Source organism: Engraulis encrasicolus, chromosome 17, assembly GCF_034702125.1.
Source record: "Engraulis encrasicolus isolate BLACKSEA-1 chromosome 17, IST_EnEncr_1.0, whole genome shotgun sequence".
Classification (NCBI taxonomy): Eukaryota; Metazoa; Chordata; class Actinopteri; order Clupeiformes; family Engraulidae; genus Engraulis; species Engraulis encrasicolus.
In genome coordinates, this window is record NC_085873.1 from 50382614 (window position 1) to 50390113 (window position 7500).

A 7500-nucleotide genomic window follows, 5' to 3' on the forward strand; every position below is an offset into this window, starting at 1 on the left:
GTGTGTGTGTGTGTGTGTGTGTGTGTGTGTGTGTGTGTGTGTGTGTGTGTGTGTGTGTGTGTGTGTGTGTGTGTGTGTGTGTGTGTGTGTGTGTGTGTGTGTGTGTGTAATGGTCTTTGGGCCAGTGATTGGACTGGGGAAGCTCTAGACATGTTATATTCCGTGTTCCCATGACAACAAGAAGGTGTTGCACCTGACCTACATATGGGCTAAAAATCAATAGAGCACACACACACATACACGCACGCACACACACACATACACGCACGCACATGCACGCACGCACACACACACACACACACACACACACGCACATACACACACACACACACACACACACACACACACACACACACACGCACACGCACGCACGCACGCACGCACACACACACACACACACACACACACACTCAGAAGGTGTTGAAAGCTGATCAGGTTTGTGTCTTCGCCAACCGAGGAGTCAGAACTAGGACATGGAAACGGAATCAATGAAGTCAGAACCACAGTCAGCCAACACACACACACACACACACACACACACACACACACACACACACACACACACACACACACACACACACACACACACACACACACACACACACACACACACACACACAATGCCTTCTCAGACGAACACACATGCGCGCACACACACACACACACACACACACACACACACACACACACACACACACACACACACACACACACACACACACACACACACACACACACACGCACACACACACACAGTGCACCAGCCACCAGCCAGCCTGCCAGCAGCACTAGAATGCGTTCTGACACGGTGGCTTTGCATATGGAATGACTCCAAATGGAGTCAGCACAACACAATATGGTGTAAAACAGTGGTTCTCAACTGGAATAGTCTTGAGAATCACAATTTGACGTGGTCAATACGTTGTGACCCAAACTGTGTGTCGCACCGTCAGATTCTTCCAATAATAATGACAAATATTATCATGCATTTCATAATATGCATTATTATTTGCATTGTATGCTGATATACAATGTGTCTTATGAAGTAGTGGAGAGGAAAAGGCCTATTAACCATGTTTCACTCTGTCTTCAACATCATAGTCATTTTTAAGTGCATTGCATCATAGCGCCGCGACCCACCCAGGAACCCTCCGTGACCCACTTTTGGGTCCCGACCCACCAGTTGAGAATCAATGACATGGTGTAATACAGAGGTTCCCAACCTGGGGTCGGGACCCCTAGGGGGGTCGCGAAGGCTCTGCAGCAATATGACCGACTGACAGGGACATGTGACCATTTGTATGTATGGTACAATTGATGTATGCTTTCGTGTGATATAACCATTCCATCAAATTGGTTTGTAACAGTATTAACTTGTAGGATTAATAAATGTTTTACATTTTATTTGTCAATTTCCCATTACAAATTAGCAAAATTATATTACAAGAAAAAAAATTGACACTTGAATACTGGAGGGATATAGGTTGCGACGGGGGTCCCAGTAGACAAGGTTTGGGAACAGCAGTGTAGAAGATGCCAACTAAAAGTTCGGCAGTAGAACGTTAGCTGACGCCCTCCCGAAGCCTCATACAGATGCATTAGTGCTGAGCTATCGTCCAAGACCAGTGATTCTCAAACTTTTTTGAACACACACCATCTTGACCCCGTCATAAGCAGCCAAGGCACCCTTAGTATTAAAAAAAGGCTAATGCCCCGCAATTGCAAGGGAATTGCAATTCCCCCCTCCCCACCCAACCCCACCCCTCCCAGCTGTATCCTTCTCAATGCTCACCGAGGGCTCCCTACTCACTAGCACCCCCTGGTGGGCTGTAGAGCCCCCATTGAGGAAAAACTAGCCTACAACTTTAGCTCAGTTGTCTTGCACCTGCGCTCCCATGCCGGAGCGTTGCTAAGCGTTCACAGGTTCGGTATTAGCATGGACGTCAACATCATAGAATTGACTTGGGACAGATGTTTTCAATAAATCGTCTCACTTGGAGAAGACAGCTTACTGACGTCATAAGAGCGTAGTACGGCATGGCAGTGCTGCACTTTCTTCTTCTACTGTCAGTACTGGCGGCATGGTAAAGTGCAATGCCGCTACTGCCTGGGCTGGAGTGTGGAACAGGTCATAGGACTTTAATATGGCTAGCAGACTGAACATTGACAACCGGACATCCTCTTTCGACTGGGCCGGAACCTGCAGCAGCCGTTCGTACCAACAGTTTCCGGATGTCACATTTTCACATTTTTTTATCCGTCATGGCGTCTCACTCACTGCTCATGCACACCGCGTCCTTAGGTAGGCTACGTGTCAATACTGATAGGTACACCGTGGCCAATGCATTTTCCAGTCAGTAATAGTTCCTTTCCAATCTACATTCTTTGCTGGAGACTTCCCTCCACATGGAACCCTAGGACAGGGTTTCCCAAACTGGGGTGCGTGCACCCCTGGGGGTGCGCGGCCTGCCACAAGGGGGTGCGCGAGCTGAATTGAGCAATGGCTGATATGTGTGTTTTTATACAGAATTAATGAACATTACACAGTTTTAATTGTTTGGTGAATTGTATGCTGGAAAGATCCACCTGAAGTGTAATTTATAACTTGTCATGCAACAAGTTCCATTGTAATAATGACAGAAAAAATGTCAGGTCTATTGGAAATGAGGGTTGCCCAAAATGTGCGGCTGTGCAACATTCGCTTAAGGGGTGCACAAACCACATTGAAATGTAAAAAGGGGATGTACAGGGGAAAAAACGCTGCCCTAGGAGCACAGCAGACTCAAGTAACCTTTAAACTTTTGAACTTTTGAACTCTATAGAGCCTGTCTGTTAAATGCCGGGCCCATTCAATCATTACTGAGAACACATTGCTATGAGATTACAGAGAGCCTTAAGTAACAGATTAAGACTTGGTCATTACAATTTAATAGACAATAAGGTTATGACATATGCTCTGTTCAGAGGGGTTAACAAAATGAACTGAGGTAAGGTGAAATAAAACTTAATAAAATGCAATAGTATACTAAGAAGTATACTAGTAAGTTAAGTAAAAAAAATAGCTATAAAATAAATAACAGCTCAAAAAAAATGAGCCCATATGTATTACAGAGTGTAAAAATTTAGCCTAAAGCGGGTCTATAAACAGTACACATACAGCTGAAGTGTGAAGGGAAGTGCCAGAGGGATTTTGTGATTTCAGTCACATAACAGGTTTTTGCACCCCTGTGCAAGCTCAACATCAGGTGGGCAAACTGATTTTCACAGAGCCAGAGATTACCTTCTCATAATTTACGGTAGGTTTCGCTTAGAATGACTTACTTATTTTACATAATTATGGCAGTGGCACCAGTCTCTCACTACACCAGTGATTCCCAACGATTTTTGTCCTGCGTACCCCCTAAGCTTTTTTGTTGTACCATTAGTACCCCCTCATCCATGCCCTATGTCTCTTCCTGTATCCGAATGTGACTATGCTCCATACATTTGTTATTTCAACATTTTTCCAAGTACCCCCTGCAGTGTGTTCATGTACCCTAAGTGGTACACGTACCCCTGGTTGGGAAACACTGCACTACGCTACAGTAATTGTATATACTAATGGTTGCAGCTTGGGGCCTACAGGTTATGATGAGTCACAGCCTATACACCAATGTTTCTCAAACTTTTCCTGCCATTCCCCCCTTCAGAGGAAGGGTATCTGTCTGCGCCCCCCCTCAAGCAAAATGGTTACGAAAATACAAATAAATAGGCCTTAGTAAAGTTTATTAGTGAATAAATGAATGAATATATTGTGAATGTAAAGTGAATGTGTTGACTTAATGGCAAAGCAGAATGACTTCACGCGCCCCCCCTCCAATACCTCCACGCCCCCCTAGGGGAGCTTCCGTCCCACTTTGAGAAACACTGCTATACAGAGTTGGCTTTTTCGACAGAGGGTACAGATTTATATTTAATTGTAGAGGTGAACATTGCAAAGTCTATGTCCTGCCACCAATTTGTTACCTAGGTTGACAAGGTAATTAACCTTTTTCACTGTGAGGCCAGGCAAGTTTCGTGAAGCATGTTTGCTATATAAAACATGAAGTTAACACTTTTCGCACCCTCAAGTCTTGTTCATGCCAAAGTCTAAGAACCACAGAGGGTTCACAAATCAATATGGTTATTCAGTTCTGATGAGGGATTCAGCCCTGCCGTCAGTGTTGCATTCTAGCTAGCATATTTACCTGAATCCTATGGGACCATCTAGCACAGGGGCAAGGGCGCTGCCAGAAATGTTGGGCCCCATGAAAGATTCGAATTTTGGGCCCCCTTAAGGGCCCCTGTCAGTGCTTGGGCCCCCTTATGGGCCCCTGTCAGTGCTTGGGCCCATAGAATCCCAATCCCCTTTCATTTTTCCAAGTACCCCCTGCAGTGTGCTCGCGTACCCCTAGTGGTACACGTACCCCTGGTTGGGAAACACTGCTCTAGAGCCATAGGTTCCTGACCCCTGATCTAGCAGCTACAAGTAGTTGGAATATCTGATTCAACGATAACAGAGGATGTAACATCGCCAGACTAGCGGTAGGGACACATAGGAGGCGAAGCGAGCGAAGCGAAGAGAGGCGAAATCCAACCGTCATCAGGTCGTCGCGGCGAATCAAATGGAACGGAACAGTTATGTTGTTGATTTGATTGGGCCGTGGCAGGCGAATTCGCTCCTCATTTGCATAACATTAAACTTTCTTGAATAATTTTGCTTCGCTTCGCTCCTGTTCGCTTGCCATCGCTTGCCTTCGCCTCCCTCATAGGAATGAATGGCAAAGTTCGCAAATTCGTGTGTATGTGTCCCTACCGTAAGAGAATAGCTGCAAGAACAGGAGAAATGTTAAACTCCATCATTTACCTAAAGAGGAGATGTGAAATGAGGTAATCTCCAGAAATGACGTATTGCATTGAATTGACCAAATACTGTAGATTGAAATAAACAGTTAATTGATGTTTCCATTTAGACGTGTCTATATACTGTATACTGTATAATGGTTTGTATTATTCTCTGTTATTATAATCAATATTGTGTTATTTCTGTTTGATTGTCCTGATCTGTCCTGATTGCAGTATTTGTACTATCTGTATTGTGTGGATTTGGCCAAGTGCCTGGCAAACAGGGCCGGTTATAAGCATAGGCCGGCTAGGCGGTCGCCTAGAGCGCAATGTGAAGAAGGAGCGACGAAATGGTGCTCTCCGATGCATAATTTTGCGATATGGAGGTTTTTTTATGAAGTCGCAATCAACAAAGCGTGGCGAAAGCGCTCCTCACGGCAAAGCGCCCCTCAGCCAATAGTAATATCGCTTTCAACTGTCTCTGGGAAGTCTGTGAACCAATAAACAGACAGTCCTGAGAAAGGGGGCGGGACGAGTGACAGCGTGCGATCTATTTTGAATTTGGAGAATCATTCGAGAGACAGAGGGCAAGCGCGAACAGTAATGCTGCTCTGCTGGGTGGAGAATTGTTATGTTCTCATTAAACCAGTCATTGCATGATGCAGGAGTTGCAGAGGGTGTTTTGGAAGTATGTGATTTAATCAGCAACCGTTTGTGATAATGTAAAGCCTAATAGTTATGAGGCTACTGTTTGGAATTAGAGGGAAAAAAGAGCTTTGCTTTTGATCTGAGAAATCGCTAGTTAGCATGCTAACATTAGCCAAGTATGCCAAGCAATGAAATCCAGTAAAGTAGCTGTTAGTAGCCTACTCACTAACACCCACCTGACATCATAATACTTGCTTAGGTTGACAAGCAATGTAAAGTAAGACTGGTGCCATGTTTGAAACAAGTTTAGCTGCCATATCTCCTTCCATCCACTTGAATGAATTACCTGCTTGTTGTAAGCTTAAAAAAAAAACATTGTTTCCAGACCAGAATGACATATAGGCCTACATTAATAATGTAACAGAACCATGCACAGCATGTTTTCATGCTGAGTGATGTAGTATTGCAGACAAGTGAGGCTATTAACTATATTTTGTATATTATGAAATTCAAAAGCGTGACAGCTTTTCTCCCTTTCTCTCACCCTGTCCCTCCAGTTCAAACACATAGATAGCCCCCTTCTCATTCTCCTACTCACAAATGCACCACTATTTCCAGTACAGAAATGAAATTGGTTTGGAATCATAGACAGCACAAATGTGTAGCTTATTAAAATTGTTATGCTGCCATGCTTTGTGATGCTGTAGGTAGTGTAGATAGGCTATCAATGCAGACCTCCTTGGTAGGCCTATTGTCTACACATGCATTTGACATGCAAATGTACTGTACCACTCTCCTGGCATTTCAATTCCATTTTACAATTCAAACACATTGATAACCTCCCTCTCATCTGGGGTTGGGGGCACCAGCCACCACCATTACATCCAAGACACCACACAGTGAAGGTACTTTCATGCGACTCAATCTGATGTGTTGGTCGGCTGTCCAAAAGAACCAGAAATCCATTTGATGCAAAACAGTTATTGTTCTTGATACTATTTAGTTAAGCTTACTACAGGTATTACTCTTGTGTTCTGTAAGGTATTAAAAAAGAGGGGGGGGGGGGCGCCAGAACTCAAACTCGCCTAGGGCGCCAAATAAGCCAGAACCGGCCCTGCTGGCAAATAAACAAAATTGAATTGAGTTGAATGAATTTGCCGAAGATATGAGCATCCCTATGTTCATTCATGCACTGCTGCGCTGCTTTAAATTGGCCAAATACTGTGGATGGAAATGAACTGTTAATTGATGTTTCCAATTAGATACGATACGATACGATACAATACGATACGATACGATTATACTTGATTGTCAGTTTGCACTGAAATTAATTTTGAATCCCTGAGCAACACTCGTTTAAGACAAGACATACACATAACATCACATCCCAAGACTATTGCACAACTGACAAAAAACAAAGGACACAGGCCTATATACAGACATACGTACATACATACATTACATACAACCGACATAGCTTGACGACATTACCAACATGGATTGATAACACTATGCAGTCTTATTTAGCAACAGATTGATGTATGAAGGCATGTTTAAGTCTGATGTGTCTGTCTGTAATAAAGGTTTGTATTATTCTCTGTTGTTATTATAATCAATGAATTTGTCGAAGGTATGACCATCCCTGTGTTCATTCATGCACTGCACTGCACTGTACTGTGTGGGCCCACTGGACTGCTGCCAACATGGCTGTCTGTCTTTTGAAGCACTTGAGGCATTATGGGCAGGAAAGCCGACGGGGGCCAAAAGGGTCATTTGTCCCGGGCCCATGGAGAAGGGGGGGCCCAGAATTACTGTAATGAGGACCCCCAATTCTGGGCCCCCCCTTCTCCATGGGCCCGGGACATGTATTGGGTGAGGGGGCCCTTTCAGATGACTTTGTCCCTGGCCCAGCCAAAAGCTGTCAGTGACCCTGGTTGTGGGCAAGCTGCTTTCATCTCGCCGCTGTCTCGTCTTCTCTCGTCTCGTCTC

The 7500-nt window shown here is 44.5% G+C and overlaps 1 non-coding gene across 1 annotated transcript; it reads left to right on the top strand.

Annotated features, from left to right (window-relative positions):
* The first annotated feature begins 7017 nt into the window (after nt 1-7017).
* LOC134468065 (small nucleolar RNA SNORD77) lies at nt 7018-7081 on the top strand. Its single transcript, XR_010038705.1, has one exon. It is a non-coding gene; the product is annotated as a small nucleolar RNA SNORD77 (small nucleolar RNA).
* Nucleotides 7082-7500: the final 419 nt, after the last annotated feature.